The sequence below is a fragment of the Hibiscus syriacus genome, unplaced genomic scaffold (genome assembly GCF_006381635.1).
Source record: "Hibiscus syriacus cultivar Baekdansim isolate YM2019G1 unplaced genomic scaffold, ASM638163v2 tig00117056_pilon, whole genome shotgun sequence".
Classification (NCBI taxonomy): Eukaryota; Viridiplantae; Streptophyta; class Magnoliopsida; order Malvales; family Malvaceae; genus Hibiscus; species Hibiscus syriacus.
Window position 1 is genome coordinate 4812676 of NW_024063539.1, and position 26200 is coordinate 4838875.

The window sequence follows — 26200 nt, forward strand, 5'->3', positions numbered from 1 at the left end:
AAGAGGCTGATCTCGTGCTAAACTGGGAAAAATGCCACTTCATGGTAACAGAAGGCATTGTTCTAGGCCACAAGATTTCTGCAAAGGGCATTGAAGTAGACAATGCCAAGATCGAGGTGATCGAGAAGCTACCCCCACCAAATTCTGCCAAGGGAATTCGGAGTTTCCTTGGACATGCTGGATTTTATCGAAGATTTATCAAGGACTTCTCCACAATATCCAAGCCCTTGTGCACCTTGCTGCAACAGAACCAGTCGTTCTTGTTCGATCAGAAATGCCATGGCGTATTCAAAGAGCTGAAGCAAAGACTTATCTCTGCACCGATCGTGGTTCCCCCATATTGGACATCACCATTTGAGTTGATGTGTGATGCAAGTGATTTTGCCGTGGAAGCTGTGCTTGGGCAACGAAGAGGTAAAATTTTCCATGTAATTTACTATGATAGCCGTACCTTGAATGATCTACAATTGAACTATACTACCACTGAGAAAGAATTATTTGCCGTGGTATTTGCATTTGACAAGTTTAGGCCATACTTGATAGGCACCAAAGTCATAGTTCACACCGATCACTCAGCTATAAAGTACTTAGTGAACAAGAAAGATGCCAAGCCTAGACTTATTAGGTGGATATTACTGCTGCAGGAATTCGACATAGAGGTAATCGATAGGAAAGGTGCTGAAAATCAGGTTGCAGACCATTTATCTAGGCTAGAGAACATTTCAGAATGCCATGACATTTTTGATATTAAAGATGAATTCCCTGATGAGAAAATTTTATATGCCACGGCAATTCTGTGGTACGCTGACCTTGTCAATTTTCTTGTTAGTGGTGTTTTTCCTTATGAATTGAACAGCCAGGGCAAAAAGAAGTTTTATCATGATGTCAAGTTCTACTTTTGGGATGAACCGTACTTGTTCAAACAATGTGCTGATCAAATGATTCGACGGTGTGTCCCAAAAGAGGAGCAACAAGCCATCTTACACCATTGCCACACATCACCTTGTGGAGGGCATTTTGGAGGTACAATGACTGCTGCCAAGGTCCTCCAATCAGGCTTCTATTGGCCATCATTATTTAAAGATGCCCATGCATTTTGCAAAGTGTGCGACAGATGCCAGCGCACTGGGAACATTTCCAGACGACACGAAATGCCGCTGCAAAATATTTTAGAGATAGATCTCTTCGACGCTTGGGGCATTGATTTCATGGGACCATTCCCATCTTCTTTTGGAGACTTATATATATTGCTTGCGGTGGACTACGTGTCTAAGTGGGTTGAAGCAATTGCCACACCGAGGAATGACTCTAAGACGGTACTCAAGTTCTTTCATAAGAATATCTTTACACGATTTGGAGTACCAAGAGCCATCATCAGTGATGAGGGCACCCACTTTGATAACAAGTTAATTGCCAAGGCATTACAAAAATATAGAGTGCGACACAAAATTGCCACGGCATACCACCCGCAAACAAATGGGCAAGCTGAAGTGTCCAACCGTGAAATCAAGCAGATCTTTGAGAATGTGGTAAACCCCATAAGGAAAGATTAGTCCCCAAAGTTGGATGAAGCACTCTGGGCCTACCGGACGACATTCAAAACACCTCTAGGAATGTCGCCCTTCAAGATGGTATATGGAAAATCCTACCACCTACCAGTCGAGCTAGAGCATAAGGCATACTGGGCGATAAAGAGGCTGAACTTTGACGCACAAGCAGCTGGGGAGCAACGATTGCTCGATCTGAATGAAATTGAAGAGTTTCGAGCGCAAGCATATGAAAATACCAAGCTCTATAAGGAAAAAACGAAGAAGTGGCATGACAAAATGCTTTTGCCACGACATTTTCATGTTGGCCAGAAAGTGCTCCTGTTTAACTCTAGGCTCAAACTCTTCTCTGGTAAAATGAAGTCACGATGGTCGGGACCATTCGAAGTCCACCATGTTTACCCATATGGCTCTGTTGATATCAAGAACATGAACGATGGTTCCATCTTTAAAGTCAATGGACAGAGCCTGAAGGCTTACCAAGGAGTCCCACCATTACGTGACAAGACTGCACTTCTCTTGCATGAAGTTGATACTGGCCCAACATCTTAAGGATGACGTGACATTTTACAATTACTCATATGCATAAATAAATGTTTATTTTGTTACTATTTTTTTAGTTTCCTTTTAATTACTATTTTGTTTTTCTTTACAAGGTCAGGGTCCACAAAACCTTCAATCATACCAGTATCATATTTTGAACATTCCAGCCCCACACAACTGCGAAAGCGCACCCGTCGCACAATCACCGCGCCACCACAAGCATGAAGTTAAGGTACCTTGCATTTGCATTGCATTTCATAGCATATAGTTTAATTTTACTTAGTTTTTATTAAGCATTAAGGACAATGCTTCTCTCAAGTTTGGAGGAGATAGGGTTCTCAAATCATTGCATAATAGTATTAGTAGAATGAATATGCCATGACATTAGTAAGTGTATAATTAGTTTTATGGAGTAAATTAAGGATGCCCGATGATGATGATTTTTTATGGCTAGGATTGAATGTACATGACTGATGAGGATGATAGCACCAACTCTAGGACTTGCTTCTTTGAACCCTTTGAATACACGATTGTATGTTTTCCATGCTTAAGGAACTTAGAAAAAAAAATTATAAGAGAATTCTTGCATGTCTTGGCATAAACGATGAAAACCCCACTTTGTAAAAAAAAGGAATGAAGTTGTGAATAAATGCTTCGGCATATCTGTAGAAGGACACTCTGCTATGTCATGGCATTGCCTGGAAACTACAAATAAATAAATGGCAACTGTGATATATGAGTGAATGAAAGTAGTCACGGGATGACTCTACCTGACTAGCTCGGGGTGGAAGGTATATTCCCTTTTACCTAGAGTGTGGGATGGTAGGTGTGATGGGCTGACTCCCTTCGTAAAAAAACAATGTGGGAGTAAACTTGTAAATGTCGTGGCAAAACAAGAAAGCTTGTGTAGGAAATTTTTAGATTTGTTAAGCATGGACTAGATACAAACACGCACATACCCACACAAAGAATATTGCCCTAGGGGACAATACTTGATTTCTCAAACTAGTCTAGCATGTTTAAGCCAAATGCTGAGGGCTGAAATTTTATCCTATACAACTATTCTGCTTCTGAACTTGCCATGGTATTTTTATTTTGCTTAATACTATCCATTGCTTGAGGACAAGCAATAGCTTAAGTTTGGGGGTGTGATAACTCCGTAAAAATGTCATATTTTGGGACCTTTTCACTTAAGTTATTGAATATCTAAGAGCCCATTTAGGATCATTTAGATGCATTTATGAGCATATAGTTGCATGAGGTGGAATTCTATTTGCTGTGGCATTTTATTTTGTTATCAGTGTTATTTTATGGGAAGGTGTTTGTTTGATGATGTGCAGGATTTGATAGCAAGGAAAAGAAAAAAAGGAAATGCCGTGGCATAAGAAGATTGCTGAGCAGAATGAAAATACCGAGCTGGATTGGCATTTCGAGAGCGAACAAAATGAAAGAAGATATTTTTGGAGCCAGCTGTCCCTATTTTCATGGGATCTCTGATCATGACCGAGAAATCCGCCTGGATCAGCGCAAATCCTTACCTGCCCAGTCAACCACCCATGCTGGACCATTGCCAGCTGCCCAGCAGGATCACTGCCAGCTCTGCCTGATCCTCACGTGAATTAAGCATGATTTGGGGTATCTTTGGAATTTTGACACCAACCTTTAGGGTTTTTCTCCCCTATAAATAGAGGATGAAGCCACAATGTTAGAGGAGATATATACAAGCCGCCAAGAGCCTAAAATTCAGAGAAAAAGTTCTACGTCAATCCGATTTACCGTGGCATTTCTCATCTGACAAGCTTGAGGGAGTGGCGTTCTAAGCATCCGAGAGGAGCTAGTTCACTAGGGGCAGTTCGTGGTGGTCGAGGAGAGCATCAAACAGTGCACGTTGAAGGCTCTTCCTCCTTCCCTTAGTTCTTTGCTTTCATATTTTCTTATTCAGGTTGTAAGGAACGAATGATAATTACTTTGTGCTTGTTTATTTTGAACCCCACCATAAACTAATCCTATTTGGTGGGAGTTCATTCGGATATTTAAGTAATATTTCAATGAATGGTTGTTTTTTCTATGCTTTATTCTGTTTTGTTTATGAAACTTAATGCCTTAAGGTTGTAGGAACTACAAGAGTATCCGTTTCTTAGGAGGTTTTTAGGGTTCGAGAGAATACCTTGGCAAAATATCCTTAGTATTCGAGAGAAACTAGGGAGGAACTACATAAACAAAGGGTTCTAGGTAGTAATCCACCTTAGAGATAAGACTAGGATTTCATTCGACTAAAAGGAGCTAAAAAAACGATAGGTTAGATGTTAATGCTGCCGCAAAAAGGTATTGCCGAGACAAATTCTGTTATCTGAACCAATAGGATCACTGCAGGGGTTTACGCCAATCGGTTTTGCCAATGCATCTTTAATCTGTCGAGTCCCTTACTAGAGATAGCTTAGGGCACCTTAGGAGACTCTGTCGGACAGACTAGGCACAGAAGTAAAACCATTCTGAGAAGTAAACTTAGGTTTTCCAGATTGACTCCCATCACTCATTCCCATTGCTGCTTGTCGTGTGAGAAAGCTAAAGTTCTATATTTATTAAATCTAATATTTGCATTTTATTTTACCTTGACATTTCCATTTGCTTGCACGTATCACAATTTAAATTGCCACAACATATCAATTGCTACCGCACTACCATCATTTTATTTCCGCATCAGTCATTCTATTTTGCCACATCATTCTTATTTGTATATACCATCACTAACTTTACTTAGGTGACAAAGTAAAATGCATTTACAAATCTATTTGATTTCTCCAATTCCCTGTAGGGACGATACTCAACTTATCACTTTATTACTTATTCGATTGTGTATACTTGCACACATATCCGCACTCATTTATAGTATTCACAAACTGCGAACAATCACTAACTTAAGATTCCTAAAAAAATGATCTAACACACGGTCCTTCTCCTAAAAATAAATGATTACAAAAATTAATTCTTAATCTAATAATCATGCATTAAATAAATCAACTAATTATTACTAATAATTTAAATTAAATTAAAACGTTAAAATGTTACCGTATCAGCAAAGTATCGAGATATTTAATTCTTAATCTAATAATCATACATTAAATAAATCAACTAAATATTACTAATAATTTAAATTAAATTAAAACGTTAAAATGTTACCGTATTAGTAAAGTGTAGAGATATATAATTTCCATCCGAGCGAAGTAGACTGCCTTCCATTATATATATGCAAAAGAATTATATTAGTAAAATATTAAATAAAATAAAATACTTAAATAAATTAAATATATAATAATAAAAATATTATAAAATATACCTTAAAAGAGATAGTATTTGAGAAAATTTAGAAAATTTGAAAGAATTTAGTGTGATAAAAGTGATTGAGGATGGATGTATTTATAGGGAGGATTGAGATGTGGACGGGCGGGTATTTAGGGGTATAGCGCGCCCCCTGCACCGCGCTATACCACACATGTCAGATAACCAGGTATAGCGCGGATCAGGGGGCACGTTATACCAACGTGGCGCCAGATCACCGTATATCTCGGGGCAGGGGGTGCGCTATACCCACGTGGCGCCAAATCAGCGTAAAGCGCGGTTCAGGGGGCGCGCTTTACTGCTACGGGTGTTAGATCGAGAAATATAATCTGACTGGTATTAGATCGATAAATATACCGATCACCGGTGATTTATTGGGAAAAACGTCTAATTTCTTTTGGCTCATTTTCTTTTTAAAATAAATTAAAGCACTGAATCATGATTGCTCGTTTCTGATGAACTGACAGAACCTGTGCGTAATAAATAGACAAAGCAACGACAAATTTCTTATTGTTCTTAATTCACTAATATATTTAATCGTAGCCATTCAATTGTCACATTTCACTATCTTAATTCACTTACCTACGCACTGTGTGCTTTCTTGTATGGGCTAGTGGTACCAAAAATATATTATTGTATAATATATAAATTGTTATCTTAAATATTCATGATGAAAAATAGTTCATTAATGCAATTTTAATGTTATTATATATTCTATGATGATTTAAGGTTATTGTTTTAAAATTTATAAATAAGACACATAATAATATTATATTTTATTTGTGAAATATTTTATTTCTACTGTAGGTGTATAGAATAATAACTCATAATAGATTATAATCTATTATAATGTAAAGTATATTTTAATTTTATAATTTAAAATAAGCATACACATCTTTGATTAAATTAAACTCATCTCAATATTTTGAAATGATTTCGAACTTGAAAATTTGAAAATATGTGTATTGAAATAAGTTTTAAAGCAGCATAATTAAGACCCCACGTGAGATTATCTCGGAATAACTGCAAAAGTAAACAAAAGAAGTTGAAGCGTGGACTTTAGACTTAGGCAACTAAGCACAAAGGATTAAGAAACCAAGAAGCACAGCGGACTTATGATAATCGCAGACACATGCACATTCACTGCTTTCTTCTTGTTTTGAGTGTTTTCTAATTTTCACATTAACTATAACAATTACCCAAAACCATAAATACTTAATTAATTACTGTAATCTGTGTTAAGATTTTTGAAAATTTTGCACCTCTTAATTGTACTGTAATTCTCTATGCTCGTGTAAGTTTCCCGCAGTCAAAAACTCAAATTCAAATTTGATGCATATTGCTTCAACTTTTTCTTTTATTTGTAATGTTATCTTTGTATTATATATATATATATATATATAGGTAAATAAGTATATAGATTTAACTTTCGTATATATAAACAAATCATATTTTTTATTAATAAAAAATTATATTTTTATCTAATACTTCTCCAAATTCCAATAATCTCTTAGTTGGAAAGAATGCTACATATTAAGGAAAATTATGATTTGTTAAAGATAATTAAGAAGGAAAGCAGAATGAAGAAGTTTGATTCTTTAACTACTTTTAAGTTTTCGCTTGATTGAGTTTTAAGGCAGAATTAAAGGATAATTAAGGTAAAGTAAATACCTGCATTAATCAATAAAAAGACTAAGACGCTGCATACAAGTATTTCCTTGTATCTTCTAGGCTCAATCAAAGCCATAACTGTAATCAGAGTGCTTTCTTTATCTGGTATGGTTTTACAAGTTTTATTCTTGTTCAAGTTTCAGCTCTGGTTTAGCAACATGGTTAGTATTTTTGTAGGGTTATTATTTGATTCAGCATCGTGAGAAAAAATAATACTTCATTCACATTATGTCAAATGTATTTTTTAATCATTAATAGACTAATTCAAATCGAACAACGTCAACTATTTTTAAGTAAAGTACACAAATGATCCCCCGACTATAGGACACTACTTTGTTGAATCCTCCGACTATTAAAAGTTATAAAATGATATCTGACCGTATGACACTGCTTTGTTGAACCCTTTTACTATTAAAAGTTACAAAATGATCGCTCGACTGTTTATATGTTCCAAGCTTGTCATTTTTCGTTAAAAAAATTGACGATCGTCTGAGCTAGATATTATCCTATTAATAAAATATGATCCGAGAACATTTGAGCTATATTTTATGGATTGACTATCTGTTTACATTACATCGTTGAGCCAATGCTTGAAGATAGCAACGACGATGCCACTAAACATCATTAAAATAGGATTTTATTGTATTACAATCATTATGTTAATGTCTAGTTTAGAAGACTATCAATTCTTAAATAGAAAAGGACGAATTTGAAACATATGAATAGTCGGATGATCATTTTGTAACTTTTAATAGTCGGAAGACTCTACAAAACAATGTCCTTTAATCGATAAATCATGTGTGTACTTCACCCTTTTAAATAAATAGTTACTTAACATTCGTGTTAATATTTTTCATCAAATTTATATAAATTTAATTAATATAATAATAAATTTAAACTTCAATGTTTATATCTCAACTCTTAAAATTCTAACAAATTTCCCTTTTAATATTTATAAATATGAAAATTATGTCACTTTCAAAATTAACTAATACTAAATTGATCATCTCTCTCTCTCTCTCTTTTAATTAAGATAATTTTGCCTATCCTTGAAATTGACAAGAGTTTGATGAATTTCATGAACCCAAACATTTGAAGTGTGTAGTTGGGGTTCATTCTTTTCTTGGAAAATAGTATCTTGAGCAATTGCACACCACATCAGTAACTTCGACTTAAAGAAGGCGCCATATATTGTTTTCTAGCTAAATATCTTGGAAAGAGTTCAAATGCAAATAAATAAAAGGTTTCATTAGTCTTTCATTCCATGAAACCTTGAAAGTTCAGAATTCTTTATAACTTTGCTGTTTTATAAAGATTGATGGACAGTATATTGTTCATAATAATATTTCAATCATTTATGTGTTTGAATCAATGTATACGAGGAGATGGGTATAGGAATAAAGGTATCAGCAAGTCCAGGAAGTTGATCTTTTCATGAGGGGCTTTGTCTGTTTATCTTGCTCCAGTGAAATCATACCCAGATGAGATGGATCTTCAAGCATCATTTTCGCTACTAAATACCCAGAAATGGACCATGTCTGATACTTACGAGCTTGTTTCCCCATATATCGCCCCACCTTCCCATCGTAGTACTCCGGCCAGTGGTCTTTCGACAACCGGTTCTCCGCAAGTTCTATGGCACGTCTCGCTATCTGTGGGCGCCCAGTTTTGATACAAGCAGCTGTGAGCAGCCATAGAAGCACTGCAAACACAAAGCTTTTATAGGATTTAAGGACTAATTTAGACTGTAGATGATTGTTTAGGGATGATTAGTGCAATTTACCCTTCAAAATATACCATAATGTGATGAGAAACTTAATTACCCGGCCAGGATCCTCCATTGTGATAACTCCATCTAGTATTCTTGGGGTCACATCCCGTCACAATTCGCCATTCATGGCTTTCAAGAGCTGGATAACTTATCTTCAACGGCATTTCTCCGACCAATTCTTCCCAACGTGATTCGATAAGATCCATAATCGCTGACGCCTGCTCCGGAGTCGCCAACGACGACAAAATCGCCACACAATTGCCTAAACAAAACCAACGGAAATCCATTCTCGCAGGGCTGACATTCCCAATGAAATAGCCACCTCGTGTCGGCATAAAATCGAACACCCAATGCGGCAGCGAATCCGGCATCACGTTGAACTTGTTGACCGCCGTGTGAGAGTATTCCTCTGTTTTATAGCGGTATATGTCGTTTAGTTGCTTCAGGTCCAGCCAAAAGTAATTCCTCATGTGGTAGCTTAAAGCATGGAGGCGTTTAACTATACGTTCCATGAATTCTTTGCCCTCTTGGTCTTGTTTTAGTAAAAGCAATGCACATCTTAGAGCCATGAAGAACAGTGCTTGGATCTCAATTGGATAACCATATACACCCTGGATTAGCAGAGATTTGAATAACTAAGCCAATGTATTTGAACAATGAGAGGCAATTGAGTGGGAAACAAACCATTCTGCGGTCGATCATGCAACATCCATCGGCACACAGAAGAGTCGGGAATGTGTCGAATGCTTCCGAAAGGCATAAGCTGAGTATAAGTCGCATACCCCTTTGACAGTCGGGCATTTCGGCCAACGATGAGTCTCCAGTATGCTTCGTATAAGCACGAAGCAAAATGATCCACCAGAATCCGGAATCGACAGGCGCTACTCTCCCTATTGCACTCTCGCCGAAGTCCGGGATCAAAATTTCACTGTTGGTTTTCGGATTGTGGATCACTTTGAAACTTGCTGGCATCACTCCTTCCCCTAGCTTGAACTGGTCTATCATTTTCTCCCATGATTGTAAATGAAGAGTTTTCAATAGAAAATCTTCACTATCCCTTCTTCCCCATTCATCAAAAAGGCTAAAGCACTTGGAACAAAATCTCTGACAAAAACCTGCAAAACAGGTTATGTACCTTAAAAGTTCCCAAAACAATGTTGTTATTAGTAAACGGTAGGTAATAGAAGACCTGATCATAATTGAGTTCTTCAACAGAATGATCCATTGCGGCAATAGTTCCGACTGGTTGGCCGCGGTAGTAAACGGTGGAACGTCTCAGGTTCTCCCATGCCTCGGCGACCATGGCATGAGTCTCGAAGCATGTATACGATATAGGCGTGTTGAACCCCGACCTTCTACCATGTGGAGATAGCCCTTCAAAGTGATCTATATTCTCCTCGAATGATCGGTTCCGCTCTACATTTATTGCTCTCGGTCTTTCCAACATCCTGAGGATATCGGGATCTTCAGCCTCGAATATGGTTCCGGCCGACTCCAGTGTCTTGATGTTTCCATTTTGCGAGACATCTTTGCCTAGTGGACACATTCTTGATCAATGTAAGATGAGAACAAAAGGAAAATCAGCCCAATGCAAAGGGTCTTGAGATTGAAGAACATATAAGCGAAGGCCTAAAGTTTAAGCCTCGGAAGTGCAGGAAAGACAAAACCAACAAGCACCACTTAGTATGCATCAACGTAATAGCATGCAATAGAAAGAACGGGCTATCGCCGGTTACGAACTGTAGTTGTTTGGCCGAATTGGTGTATCTTTGAGGGAGGTGGTGGCCGGCAGGTTGGAACAAGCAAATATCTTGGAAGATCAGATGGAGACTTGGGATATTCCCCCGAGAATCTTTGTTTCTAGTTAAAACTCTTTAACAAAAATGTAAATTAAAGTTGGATGAAGCTTCAGGTTTTACATGTGGAGAAATCGAGATAAAATTGAAAGACTTTCCTGCAAGTATTTAGCTTTTTTGGAAGGTATTGTTCATGGAGTCGTTAATACAGACAATATAGATCCTGTGGATTCACGTCGCATTTTATGATCCGTTTTTAGATAAAGAAGAAATATTCCCGCATTACATGGGTTTTACCAATTTAATTAAATACATTTTTTTTTTAATTTTGAAAATTATTATTTATTAATATTAGTACAATTATGAAATTTTCTTTATAATTATTTAAGAAGATCACGAATTTTAAATCATATGTGAATTAAAATAACAATTATTTAAAAAATTAAATGCTTTATTTAAAATAATAAATCATGATATTTTTTTATAAAAGTAAGTTATAAATGAATTTTAAATAGTAAACATATGAACACCCTCTGTAAATACATCCTTTAATTCAAAATTAAAATAACCATTTAATTATTTTATAATTAAAATAATATATTCTTAATTTTAATTGATAAAAGTTCGTCTTAATTTGGATTGAGAAACCATTTGGGCCGACTTTATATTTGAATGTTGATGTCGCGTCTTACAGAAGCCCAATCCACAACATTATAAACACCAAAAGGAAAAATGGTATTTGTACGTCATCGGCGCAAGTAAGTATCATCTTATGTATTTCAATTTATATACGCCGAAAGTCTGCCGCTTAATTCCCCCCCCCCCCGAAATACAGAGCTTCTTACTCAAAACACTGATAAAAAGAACCCTGAAAATTCTGCAATTAAAGATTCAACAATGGGAATGAAAACGCGTTCAACAGTCTCATCAGTGCGCGAGAAATGGGATAAAATCTTTGAAGGTTTGGTTAAGATGCTTAAATCTCAGCAACAACATCTTGAAACTCTTGCTCAAGAAAGGAAGGTTCTTGAAGATCGGATAAAGTTACAATACGAACGGTGGGCCTCTGACGTTCGCCTCTACGAAGGTCACATCTCTCAGGTAAAAGTGTTTGAATTTAGGATTTTGAAAATTTTATTTTATTTTATATGTCTTTTTGTTGTTTAGATGAAGACTTATTTGGAATCAAAAGAGATAGCGTGTGTGCTTGAGGCTGCAAAAGCCGATTTGATGTAGGATTGAAGCAAAGAGAAGATGATCTTTGCAAATTGAAATTAGGTATGTGTTTCCCCCCATGATATTTGCTTCTTTTTTCCTTTAAAAAAATAATTCAAAAGTGAGTTCTTTCATGTGGAGTTGAATTCATTGTTAAGGAGTGAGTCCATTGATTAGAAATTTAGTATTGGCGATGTTTATGTTTGTTTAATTGTTTTATTACAGAAGAAACAGAGGATGAATTGTGCAATTTCAGAGTCTGGTTTGACATCCTCAGTAAAAACTCGAAAGTATGTTTTTTATTATTTTGTTCTTTTCATAGTTTACGCATTGTAAAATTTCAAAGCTATTAATCATTTCATTATATATAGGATGTCCCCAAAGAAACCAAAAAAGGAATGCCAAGATGTATGGATTGTGGTTCAAAGTGTATTACTTCGAGTGCACTAGAAGGCGATTTACAAAAGCTAAAGCTGGAATACGAAAATCTCGCTTCACAAACGAGTTCTCAGATTGCAGCACTTACGACAGAGAATAAGTTTGCATGGAATCAGTTAAACATTCTTGAAAGTTGGTATACAGATAAATTAAACAGCAAGCAGTCTGAATTTGAAAAGACTAATAGGAAAATTGAGGTACTTATTTCCAATATGGAGGATCTGAGGTCATCTAATACTGAAAAGACGAAATAATTGAGAGATTGAAATCCGAAGTGTCTCGAAAAGAGGCTGATGCAAATAGATTAAATGAAGAAGTTTCTAAATTATCTAGGGAGATAGAGTGGTTAAGGAAGTCCAGAAGTTTTTCTTATAAACCTGTTATAAGACGATGTTCAGAAGGTGGGAGAACATGTGTTCTGGGAGGAGATAATGGTGGTAGGGATGGATTCGATGATACTACGAAGAAAGAACGATCTGCTCATGTTCCGGATATTCTGAAGGACAATGGAAAGGTACTTTGTGGTCAGTTTAGCTTAAACATTAATTGATATGATTTTGACATGAATTCTTTTAGTTCTTTTTGTATCATAATCTTCATTTGTGGCCTCTAGGACCTTAAAGTTCCCCTAAATAATTACCATTGAGAAAGTTCCTGTGCTTGATTTCCTCTATCCCTAGAATAGAACTTGAAAGTTACAGATTTACTTATATTTGTCTTGCTGGCTGAAGTAATTCATTTGATTAGTTTAATACCAAAGTGAATTACTTGCTGTTTTTATGTGAAAGATCCATTAACCAACTAAAATTTAACTTCCGTTATTGTTGTTTAGGAAAGCAGAGTTTGAAGAGAAAAAAGGATGAAGAAATACCCATTTCAGAAACTCCGAAATTTTCACTTCTACATTTAAAGTTCCCAGATTGAAAGCCTCCACTCCCAAGACAACTTGACCTCTTGTATCTTCTTGGCTTGTAACTTGTAAGTTATTCACATACATTTTATTCCATGTCTCTCATATTGTTTTGCTTCTATGTATACTAATTTCCACAAGAAGCTATGCCACCATCACGAGTCGCGACCATGCTCCAAGGTGGTAAGTTTCTGGTTATATGCTCGTCTTCCCTCTGTAATTGCACAAGGAATCACGGATTTCTGATTTAACCACTTTATGATTTATCTCTTTTTTGCAGTTCATATTTATTCGATGTAACGGTAAAAGTATGACTTTTGTTTCCAAAGTTGAGCTCGAGCTTCCTACAACTTAGACTGGGTTCAGTTTGGTATAATCACCCCCCCTCTAATCTATGAGAACAGAGTTTCTTCGATGAATCATGTTTTGAGTTCATCAATAAAGTTGACAGTATAGAATGAAGAAACACCAAGTAAATGGTTAAACTTGTTCTTCGATGTTCGAAGAAAGACAAGAATGATGAATGTTGAAATTTAAATTTGATTGCATTAAATTTTAGTATATATTATAATTTCAGATATAAAACAAAAGGCTCATATACTAATTTGGTCCGGTAGGGTGATGAGAGTTCTATAATCTTAAGTTACTTATGGTCGACTAAAGTAAAAAATAAATAAATAATTTTGGTTTGATAATTATTATCAATAGAATTTAGTGAATTGAAACTTAGATTTTACTATTTAATTCAAATTTAATATTTTACGTGTTTTGGTTTACAATAAACATAATAGTATTCAAGTAAAACACACAAATGGTTCTTTGGTTATAGAGTATTGTTTTATTAGATTTCTTGATTATTTAAAGTTATAAAATTGTTCCTTAATTATATGGTGTGTTTTTTTGAGTCACTGACTATTAAAAATTATAAAATGATCTTTGAATATTGATATATTTTCAACTTATTCTTTTTTGTAAAAAAAAAATTACAACATTTTGAATTAGACGTTAACCTGCTGATTGATATATGATAATTGTTTGAGATTTTGATATCAGGTTTTATATATCGCAGTCAATAATTTAACGTATAGTTTAAACTATTGTTAATTTTTTAACATAAAATGATGAGTTTGAAATTTATGAATAGTTGGAGTATCATTTTGTAACTGTTAATAGTCAGAAAGGACTTAACAAAACAGTACATTATAATTAAAAGATCATTTTGTAAATTTTAATGATTGTATATTTAACAAAATAATATCTTAATGTTGGAAATCATTTATGTATTTTACCCTGTATTTGAAGCCTAATTATCAACAATCAGTTAGTCTAGTGGGATGAGACACTAAGTTCCTTAAGCAAGGTTAGGAGTTCGAATCCTGACGTTTGTGAATGGAGTAAACTGGGCTGGGATGGTCGTTCTTGTCTTTACAGTACCGATTTGGATTAGTCGGTCAATAGATTGGATATCAATGATTAATTAAAAAAAAGCCTGATTGTAATTTTACAAAAAATGGCATTTTAGTCAAGTTGTCAACCAAGTCAAGAAATTAGAAAATGAAAATATAATAGTCAAATAAAAAATGGTAAAGTTTCAATTTCTTAAATTGTATTTAGAAATTTATATAATTGTTATATATTATAGAAAATTAAAACTTCTTGACAGAGTCATGTAGTATTTTTTGAGAGTATCACATCATTCCTTTCTAAAAAAAATCGGATGAAATAAAAATGCAAACGATAAAATACGTTAAGGTGACAGTATACAAATGTTAAGTACATAAAGTAGACAATGATCATACTTCAGGGGTTATTTTAGGTTGAAGCCTTTATTTTTTAACGGTTCAGATCTTGCACACCCTTAATCTAATGGTTGATATTTCACCTCCAATAACGTTCAAATACCATTTTTACCATTAAAATTAAATGTCGGCCCAAACTGTTGAGGCCTTTTCCTGGTTACCGCACTCTCCATAATTCCCATCTTCCAGACCCTAATCTATTGGTTCATATATAATACGATTGACTTGGCCTTAAAGTCTTTATATTATAAGCTTTTCCCCTGCTCTGTTTTTCAATTCTCAATTCTTTCTGTTCCTTTTCCTTCTATGGTGAAAACCCTCCATTGTTTCCGTTAACAGAGAGACCTTCGTTCTTTTTATTTTATATTTCCTTGTTAATTTTGTTGCTATTTTTTGTTTTGCGGGTGACAATGGAACAGGGCTGTGACAGTATCGCTGTCACAGACGAAGGTAAGTTCGTTGCCTCCATTATGTTGGAGCTCCCCCATCTTATCTTCCAATCCGAGTTGCGCCGTCGATTCGGCTTCACCTGGGGCTCCAAGAAGAAGAGATCTAATTCTTATTCAAAATCAAAGTTTGCAGCCGCATCTTTGTCCACTACAAAACCATCACCACCACCGCCGCCGCCATTGCCCTCTAGAGTCGTCGGCTCTACTTATGAGACTGTGGAACCGTTGGAAAAGGCATTGACTTCGAGTCCCGCTACCCCTCTTTCATTCTCCCCGAGTGAATCTGATGAGAAATCCCCTCCGTCGCCTAAACGGAAACCCCGTGTCAATAATCTTAAAAAGGTTCTTTTATTTCTCTCTTTTTAAAATTTTTTTCTGGTTCTTTATAGCTTTCTCTGTTTACTGATTCGTATTGTTTCTGTTTTTTACCATGACAATTACACAGAAGAAAGAACAACTACTAGAGATTATAAATGAGTTTACTCGGCGCAACGATATACTGAAAAAACTGAATTTTCTTTCCTTTTCTCATATATTATCACATTGTCTTCATCTTTTACTCAGTCATTTTAATGATTTTCTACTATATTCCGACAGGATATAGAGAATAAGAAGCGTTTTTACGATCAACAAAAATCTGAAAACATGGAGTTGAAAGCAAAGAGACAAAAGGTGTTTTATTTTTTTCCCTTTCTTTTTGATCAATGGGTTCTTGATTTTATTCCCTCCTTTATTCATTTCTCTTTTAACCCAGATTTTCACGGTGACCGAAAACACCGGCGGTGGTCAAAATTTCCATCAAGAACCGTTGGTGAAGAGTTCCGAGCATCCAAGTGGTGGAATGATTTGCTGGGTAGCTTCAAACATTGGAGGAATAAGCAAGTTGAATGATAAGGTGGGACCACTGGGTCTCATCGATCTCAACATGCCTGCAGAGGAAGCTGACGAGAGCCTAAGCTTTGGTTCTTGTGATCTGGAAAGAGCAACAAAGGCCAGAGCTGCTGAAGCGAGGCTTGAGAGGAAGCAGATTTGCAGGTCTAAGAAATATAACTCCGCATGTAAAGCAAGTTATGCTTAGAATCTTTAGGAGGCAGAATCGCGGAATTGTAAATTGGAAGAGATTCTTTAGGAGAGAGATGATATCCGTTGAATCTTTTTGAGGAGGTTCAATTAATGATTCAATTAATTTGAAATTTAATGCATCATCTTCTTGACAACAATATGCAGTGTCTTTAACTATTTGTGCGGGGTCTTTTAGGTATTTAGCTAGATATAGAGTGGAGGGTGGCACGTGTGAAGGAGCGAAGAGGCTTTTTTTTTACTCAAATATAAACTAAAACAAAAGTTAACTTTTACTCTTTATAATTATTTTATTAAATTTTATTTAGACATTTTAAAATTATTTGATATTTAGTAATAATAAATTACTTTTATATGTATTAGAATAATTAGGTAATATATAAAATATATATAGATTAATAATATTTCAAAATCGTGGTTATTAGTGGGTATTGAAAGACTAGAAGTTAAAGAGCGGATACTATTCTTTATTTGAAAGTAAAAAGAAAAAAGCAAAAAGAAAACATCGTCCTAGGAAATACAATACAATAATAAAGCAGAAAATCATACAAGCACTATTATCTACACACCTACTATTTCTACTTTGTAGTAGTAAAACATAAGGCAGGGAAGGTTTTTATTCTCAAACATTCAATAGGCTGCGTCACATTTTCTTTTCATTCTCATAGTTCTCCCCCTCCAGACCTTCGTCCTCGTACTCGCCCTCATCGTCCTCCACGGTCGCATCCTGGTATTGCTGATACTCTGCAACCAAGTCATTCATGTTGCTCTCTGCTTCAGTGAACTCCATCTCATCCATCCCTTCACCAGTGTACCAATGCAAAAAGGCCTTGCGACGAACATTGCGGTGAATTGTTCACTTAACCTCCTAAACATCTCCTGGACTGATGTTGAGTTCCCAACAAACGTTGATGACATCGTCAGGCTCTTTGGTGGAATATCACAGACACTGGACTTCACGTTGTTGGGTATCCACCCCAAGAAGTATGATGAATTCTTGTTCTGAACGTCAATCATCTGTTCATCAACCTCTTTAGTGCTCATCTTGCCTCGGAACATAGCTAAGGCTGTCAAATAGCGACCGTGGCGAGGGTCAGCAGCACACATCATGTTCTTGGCATCCCACATCTGCTGAGTCAACTCCGGGACTGTGAGAGAAATGTAATGCTGGGAACCACGAGATGTGGGGTGCAAACCCAACATAAAGAAGTGAAGACGTGGGAATGGGTTCAGGTTCACAGCCAACTTTCGCAGGTGTAGGAGTTCAGCTGTCCGGGGAACCTAAGGGAGCATGTTACACCACTCATTGTTGAGGAAATCAAGTGGTTCAGATCTCCAACTGCAGGATTAAAAAGGAAGAGTTATTTTCACGTTTATTGCAAACCATCCATCAAGATTAATATTTTATCACTCACAGCTCGGATTAGTGAGCTTCAATGTCCGGAAGCAAATAACATAAAGTGCCTCATTGTCAAGAACCATGCATTCATCAGCGTTCTCAACCAACTGGTGCACAGAAAGGGTGGAATTATACGGCTTCACAACTGTGTCCGAGACTTTAGGTGAAGGGAAAACAGAAAATGTCATCATCATCCTGTCTGGATATTCTTCTCTGATTTTTGAAATCAGGAGCTTTCCCAAGCCGGAGCCGGTGCCTCCTCCAAGTGAATGGCATACCTGGAAGCCTGGTCCAGAAATAACGTAAACAAGTGAGATTGATACTGAAGCCAATGTTACAATTTACCATTTGATTGTTACTGTTCTTAGATTGATACTAAGTCACATGTTGTATGCATATATGCATGTTAGTTATGATTCCCCATGCTCATTTAGAGATCATTGTTGCTTCAAGATTCAGATGTTAAAATATTGGCCAAGCCATAATAATAATGCAAAGACTGCATTCATATGACGATGAGCTGTTAAGGGTCCCCAATGCTCCACCAAATTCCTTAAAAAAGATTATCAAGGCTCCAAAAGTATTGTCGATAGAATATAAAGAACAAAATGACATGCTGTTGGGCAATCAAAACCATACAATGAAGAGAAAAAAAAGGAATAACCATATAGATAAACAAATCTGCTTATTTAAATAAATATATATTTATATATCTCTGAAAAAGGAAGATAAAGACCGTGGCCACTATAGCCTCCACACCATACAAAAAGAAGCTTACTAATAACAACGCAGTCTAAACCATCAGCCAACTAAAGAAAAAGGTTGATCATGGAACAAAGCAGCAGTCATTTCATGTAATTTGCACAATGAATAATCAATATAATTTTGAAGATCTAGCTATTGTTTACAGATTACAAGATAGGTTAAATTGAGGTGATTTCACAAAGAGCAGTTCTATGTCGTTATCATGAAAGTGATATTGCAACTCAAACAGAGATAAGAGTTACGAACTTCGAGGCGAAAACGAAAAAGTTAAACGCCACTAAAAGAACACTTGCAAGAAAATCAACGCAGATTTACCGTAATATAAATTTATAGGACAATAAACACGAGAAACAATTTCGATTACTATGAAAATGTTGAAATAATGTGTATACCTTGCAAGCAATCACAATTCTCAGCCTCTTTACGAACAACATCAAGAACAGCATCAATCAACTCAGCACCTTCAGTGTAATGACCTTTGGCCCAGTTGTTTCCGGCACCAGATTGTCCAAACACGAAATTATCAGGCCTAAAGATATGGCCGTAAGGACCAGATCTGATACTATCCATAGTACCGGGTTCGAGATCCATGAGAACCGCACGAGGGACGTACCGGAAGCCTCATTGTAATACACATTGATCCGCTCCAGTTGGTTTTCGGATGATTTGCCATCCGTATTGAACCTACCAGAAGAATCAATGCCGTGCTCGTCGCAGATCACTTCCCAAAACTTGGAACCGATTTGGTTCCCGCATTGGCCTCCTTGAACGTGAAGGATTTCTCTCATCGTCGATTGTTTTCAAAAAAAAAAATTGAGAGAAATTGAGAGGTTTTACTAGGGTTGGGAGAGGAAATGGAGCGAACTGGTGAGGAAAATGTGAAGAAGGAAATGTGATAGTACAAGGAGATGAGATGATATATTTGAAGGATTGTCTGTCAGTCTCTGAGTGGGACGATTGATAATTTTTTTAGAGAGAGAGTACGGACATCAACTAACCGGCCGCTCCCGCCCATCCAAAGGAAGGGATGCGTTGCGTTCGTTAGGGACGTTAAGAGCAATTTCCCAAAATCGGCGTTTTAAGGTTAAATCGTTTACAAGGTCCCTATACTATATACATTTTACAAATTTAACTGGAAAAATTGAGAATCATTGTTGAAAATATATATTTCTTTGGACGGAAGTATGCATTAAAAGTGACAAAAAGCTTTACTTTCCTTTCTACAAAATTAAACACCATTTCCGAAATTGTATAAATTAAAACTACCAAATAATGTTCCATTAAGCATTTTTTTACACAACTTGGATGCATAAAACATAATCCATAATCCTTATTAAACTTCAGCATCTTCATGTCGTTCTAGTGTTGAGGTTCAGACTCATTACAGAACCGTTTGAAGTTCAAAGCCTCATCTGCCAAGAAGTCTCTGGAAAATCGATTAACATTAGCAAAACAAGCAGAAAAATAAATTTTGAATCTATGAAGACAGTAAAGAAAATCACAATATCAGCTCAGCCATTTGTGATGCTTCCCATCTTGGACTCCAGGGATATTCCGATAGAAGGGGTGACTTTTTCGGTATTCCTTGTGGTGATATATGCTGCAGTATTTCACAATGAGAACACATGTAATTATCAAATTTGCAAAAGAATCATTTAATCAGCCAAGCAAATTGTAAAAATGACGAAGTTCTCCAACAAGTAGAGGAACTGATACTGTGGAGAACCATAAACTTATTCAGAAATATCATCACAAGTATTAATTAACACATTTATATTGCTATTTTGGAACCCTCAACAAGATGAATTCAAAAACTTTTGATCAATGTGTCTTAAAATGGTATCTAAATACTCTACTCAAGAACCTGAGTACTTTACAATAGGAAAAGCAAATAGTATTACCTGAGAACTTTGAAGCATCAGAGCTGGCTGCTGCTTAGGAAACTGAGTTGAAATAAAAATATGTACCTACAATAGTACTATCGAAAGTAAATTTTGGAGGCCAAGTTCAGTAAAAAATGTGTACAAAAAGAAAGATACAAAAACTAATTGCACTAAAATAAAATGTAATCATAATGCAACTATAACATCCTAAATGATCCAGAACTTATTCAAGCTTAGTAGAAGTAATCCTCAATTAAGCCTAAACGTCACAAACACCAAAACAGAAAATGCTATGATCAGTAATTATCTAATGGTACCAGGAAAACAAAGATTCCAGAAGAAGTAAGAAATGTGGCCTTTCTGCAAAAGACCTGCCACGTAAAGCAATGACCATTGTTAACAATCAATGTTCAAGGATTTAAGACTTAATATATCAAGATAAATGGCACGATTAGTGCACACCGGATCATCTTCCAAAGGTCTTCCAAACAATGGGGCTAATGACTCTATAAGCGTCTTCTTATATCAATTAATGAAACAGCTTCCACAACCTGGAGAACAAAGAAGATTGCATATCATTCCTGCTCCAAACCACTCAACGGAAAGCCTAGAAGAAGAAAAGAAGCTGACCTGTTTCTGAAGAGATTCTTCTAGATGAGGAAGATATTCAGCCATGCACCTTCAAATGAGAAGGCAAAAACCAACTGAAATTTGTCAGCACAAATTGTTTTTACCTTTTCAGATATGCAACACATGAAGGTAGAATAATGCACATAACTCACATTGCATCCAACCATGAAGGAAGCTTGACATCCTCTATAGAAAACAGAGCTCTCAACTCAGTAGTTATATCAATTTCAGACGAGGTGGTGAGGGAGTAGATGCATACTTTTTTCCAACAGGATATATTACCTGTAAGATTACAAACTTTACTAGGGTGGGAAAGAAATAGAGGACAGAAGGGAAGAAAGAAGTCGAACAACAATTCAACTACATACCAGTTACTTTTAAGAATTAAATTACACATAAATGAGAAGGAAAAGAAGGAAAGTTAAACCTGTAAGTAAATCTTTTGTGGATGCCTCCAGGGGCACCCATGCACCATTTTGTTTATGTTCATATCCATGAGAGGCACAGCAAATTTGACCTCTTCTGGCTACGCTAAGATTCAAAGGCATAAGACCATGGATTTAATAAAAATTCAATTTTTTAAAGCACACAAAATCTACTTATAAACCATGCTATCAAAGGAATACCTTTTCAGCACCTGAACTAATTTGCATTTCAATTCCCTGCAGTACAGTTAAGGAATAGGAAAAGAGGAAGGAGTTAAGGCACTACTCAATTAATTCAGTTTACAAATGCAAGCTTATCATAAAATTGAAGAGCTTCAACAGAGGCAAACTGTAAACTAAGTTAATAGTAGATAGAGAAAAGATGGGACGGGGGGGATATTTTCAGATTCAAATAATTACATTAAATATCAATGGCTTAGCGGAGTCTAAAAATACTAAAAGGTTCGATATGCAATTATGTGATGGCCAAATTTTTACTTTCAGTTCATACAAACATAAATAGACATGCATAAGAATTGCAAAGGAAGAGAAGAATAAAGACATGCATATTAAGGCTATATATGTGATGTTAATGGTCTTCAATGAAAGATTTTCTGTGACAAGATAAACAAATATTGAAAAAACGGGTATTGTAAAGGAAATACCTCTGAGTTTGCACATTATCTCCTCATTCATTACTCTTAACCTCAATGGAAAATATATATATATAAAAGAACTGCAAATTAGGTTCAGAAAACAACACAGCAGCATCTTCTCTTTATCCCTCAGAAACCAAACTTAAATGCCAAGAGATTACCTCTCGTGAACAAATAGTGCTAATCTCAAATTCCAACCTATCATCATCCACTTCTCCAACACGTTTCTTCTGGTAGGCCATATATTGGTCCCTATTTAACAAGAAAATAACATTAACTTCTTGGCCTTTCGCCCCCCCCCAAAAAAAAAACCCACCCACACATAAACCATAAAAGATTTTACTTTCCATTACAATAGCAAGTGTCAGTAAACATCAAGCCTAACCTCAATTCCTGAATTAGAGCTACAGCCTTGTCGGGTCTTTATGGCTCCAATCAGAAAAAATGTTTTGAAACTTCAGGTCCCCCTCTCCTACACTGCCAGTCATGTGTAATGGGTGAAAATCCTCATCTTCGGGTCCAAATATAATATCCGGTGGAGCCAATGGGAACTCTGCATTATATATAATATCCCCTGGATCAATGTAAACAAATTATCTATATAAGATCATCTAAATAGAAAGCAAATTCACTAAACAAATCTTGCATTTCACAGTTAAAAATCTTACAGACATTTAATATAGTCTAAGCAATATGGAATGAACAATGTGAATCGATCGAGACCCCCGGCGTACGTTTTGCCACCAGATAACACTTGCTCAACCTGCAAATCAGAATTACAAAGAGAAACTGAAATTTCCGTTACTGTTAAAATGGAACCCTAGTTCTTAATCGAAGTAATGCCGTTGATTGAAATGAGAAGTTTGAAGGAAATATTGGGGAATGGGGTTAGACGGAATTACCTTGATTTTTTCGGGGAAATAATTGACGAGATAATGGAGCTGAGCTGAAATGAATGGAGGGAAGCTATCCAAAGACATGCCTAGATACTATAACCGGCTCAAAGAGATCAGTTATGATTATTCTCGCTTTGATGAAGCTTCAAGGCGATGAATTTGAGGCGCCGGATTTTGAATTACTCGCCGGCGATGGACAATTGTAAATTGAAGAATAGGATGATATACTTATATCATTGCATATGCTCGTATATTTGCATACCCTATATTTAAACTCAAAACTTTGGATAGGTAATAACAAATTCTTAAATCATTAATATTATTTATTTATGATTTAAATATTTTTGAATAAATTTTAAAAATATTTTTAGATATTTAATTAGACATAAATAATTTTTTAGTTAATAAAAAGTTTATTTTTTTTATAAAACAATTTACGTCTTTTAATTTTATAAATTATTTTTATTTTTCATTTTAAACCCAAAATAAATAGGAGTTGGATTCTTCGATCGGTCTTCTAACATAGATTTTTGAATTAAGATACTTCTTAAAATATATGATTGAATAATGATAACAAAAATCGATTATGATAGAAGTTTTTTTTTCTTATAAAGATTATTATGAGAAATCGTTTCTATATGAATCGATTTTAAGTCATTATTATGTAAAAATTTAGGTTAAAACATCTGGTGAACAACTAGATTTTTATGTGATATAAACTTATTATTTGAAAAAATATATATATTTGTAACACCCTAATTTAGAGGTTAAATTTAAAAAAATATAAATTGGTGAATTTAATTGATATTTTTAGAAGAAATCGGAGATTAAATTATAAGATTTCAAAGTTGGTAGACCGTTTTAAGAAGTGTAAGAAATTCAGTGGCTAAACCCATGATTTACCATTTTTATTTTGGAGAGAATTATAAATCTCTTCCGTATGTTTTCTGTAAATTTTTTCCAGATTTTCCTCTTCATCAATCCCTCTTTGAACTCCGATCTACTCGCCGTCCGACCTCCGATCGACGAGCCGAAACCACCATCGTGTTTGTTATCGAGCGAGGAAAAAAAACCTTAAACCTTTTGTCGTGAATCGTCTCCGTTCGTCGTTAATTTCAGTCGGAATATAGTCGGTAATAACTCGATTTTAGTTAGTTTTTCATCGATTCACGACGATCGGGTCATCCGTTTACGACACCTCCCGCACCATCGTGTTCGTCGCATCGTTCGAGTTCGCAGGTGTCATCCTTGGTCTCCGTCGACGGCGGAGCATGAGAAGGTGAAGCGGTCAAAGTTTCCGATTTGTTGAAATCGAGCTCTCCTCCGTTCAAAATTGTGAACCGAGCTTTAATTATCTTGAAATCGCTCAAAATAATTTTTAAGAATTTTTCCGTGATTTTTAGGCAGCCGGAAGGGGCCCCACGCGCCACCACTGCGCGTGGGGATGGTCCAAATAACCGGTTTGACCGGTTTTGGTGCATAGTTGATCGGTTTGACCGGTCATAACCCGACACGACCCGTTTACCTGACCCGTTGACCCGAACCGACCTGTTGACCCGACCCGTTGACCCGACCCATTGACCGTTGACCGTTGACCATCGTTGACTATTGTTGACCAAAACTTTGACCGGATTTGACCGGGCATTAAACGACATTTGACTTCGACTGAATATACCTATCCTAACATTTTTCGACGTTCCAAATCCGATTCCGCTATCTGTTTTTCGAAATTCAAACCTGAAGGCCTCGAAATTGCCGGTCAAACCTGTTGACTTTGATTTTGACCAAAAATTCCAAATTTCCGAAAAGTCATATTTTATCCTTTCGACGTCCTGAATCCGAATCCGAAGTCCGTTTCGCCAAATTCGAACCCGGTAAGCTGTTTTTCACTGATTTATCACCCGATTCGATCCGTTTATCGCAATTAAGCTACGTTTCTGATATAATTTATGTTGATATGTATCTGAGGAATTATTGAAAGTTGAATTGAAGATCAAAGGCGTTCGAATGGAATTTTTATGGTCGATCAGTATTGCACGGAAATCGAGGTAATACTTTACTACCTCTTTATGCTTTTTGGAACATGTGAATATTGGTAAATGCATGATTAAGACAATGTTGGTCTCATTTGTGTAGTTAATTAGTTTCTACACTCGATATGAATGTGGTAGAAATTCAGTATCTGAATACGGATCGAATGATTAATATAAGAGATTGAAAGATTGTTAGAATTAAATTACAAGTTTGTGATTAGTGATAAATAAATCAGACATGGATTTGTAAATTATATTTTATATCATCAAAGGTTAAATGTTAAATGTACTTGGATGGGAAATTATGAGAATACTTCGGTAGGGTAAAAATACGAAATTACCCTTATATTGGAAAATGATAAGAATTGTCTCTGGAAGTGGATTAATAAATCTGAAAAGACATATTGATTTGATAAATATATTGATGTGCATAAGAAATGTTAGTTGTACTTGGAAGTTATGGATAACTGGTTTTTAACCCCAAGAGGGCTTATGCAATACTAGAAGTCTGTTCAGGGAATTATTTCAAGATCAGAGAGTGTTCAAGAAAGCAATTAATCATAGGATCTCTAAATTATATTATTTTCGTTAAGTGATAATATTGAAATTATCTAGTTAAGAAATTACAAAAATGCCCTTGAGAGATAAAATAATATGAGTTGACCCTGAATGAGAAAGTACCTTGAGGATTTGTACTTAACTCGATTAAGTACGAATTTAATTGTTAAGATCTTATCTTTGTACAGAAAAATTCATGATATTCCGTTTGTAAAATCTGAGAAGGCACTTGACCCGAAAATATTCGAGTAATGAGTAAATATCTAAAGAATAATTTATCGGGGGTATTCTACTGTCAGAATTGTTCGAAATGACTGAAGGAAATGATAAGATTGGATTAAATAATAAGACCGGATGGAGGAAAAAGATTGAAATACCGTGGATCTGTAAAATGACC

The 26200-nt window shown here is 35.7% G+C and overlaps 1 long non-coding RNA gene and 3 pseudogenes across 3 annotated transcripts; 1 reads left to right on the forward strand and 3 right to left on the reverse strand.

The window, feature by feature from the left end:
* Positions 1-8478: 8478 nt before the first annotated feature.
* Positions 8479-10419, reverse strand: LOC120197986 (annotated as a pseudogene).
* A 1078-nt stretch (positions 10420-11497) lies between these two features.
* On the forward strand, positions 11498-13558 carry LOC120197967. 3 transcript variants are annotated; one of them, XR_005523324.1, is made up of 7 exons: positions 11498-11768; positions 11835-11945; positions 12108-12172; positions 12254-12834; positions 13153-13298; positions 13372-13413; positions 13511-13558. It is a non-coding gene; the product is annotated as an uncharacterized LOC120197967 (long non-coding RNA). The 3 variants fall into 3 exon arrangements; XR_005523323.1 differs by having other exon boundaries at positions 13153-13413; XR_005523325.1 differs by lacking the exon at positions 13372-13413.
* A 3513-nt stretch (positions 13559-17071) lies between these two features.
* On the reverse strand, positions 17072-19670 carry LOC120198636 (annotated as a pseudogene).
* A 256-nt stretch (positions 19671-19926) lies between these two features.
* Positions 19927-23376, reverse strand: LOC120197904 (annotated as a pseudogene).
* Between the last annotated feature and the right edge of the window lie 2824 nt (positions 23377-26200).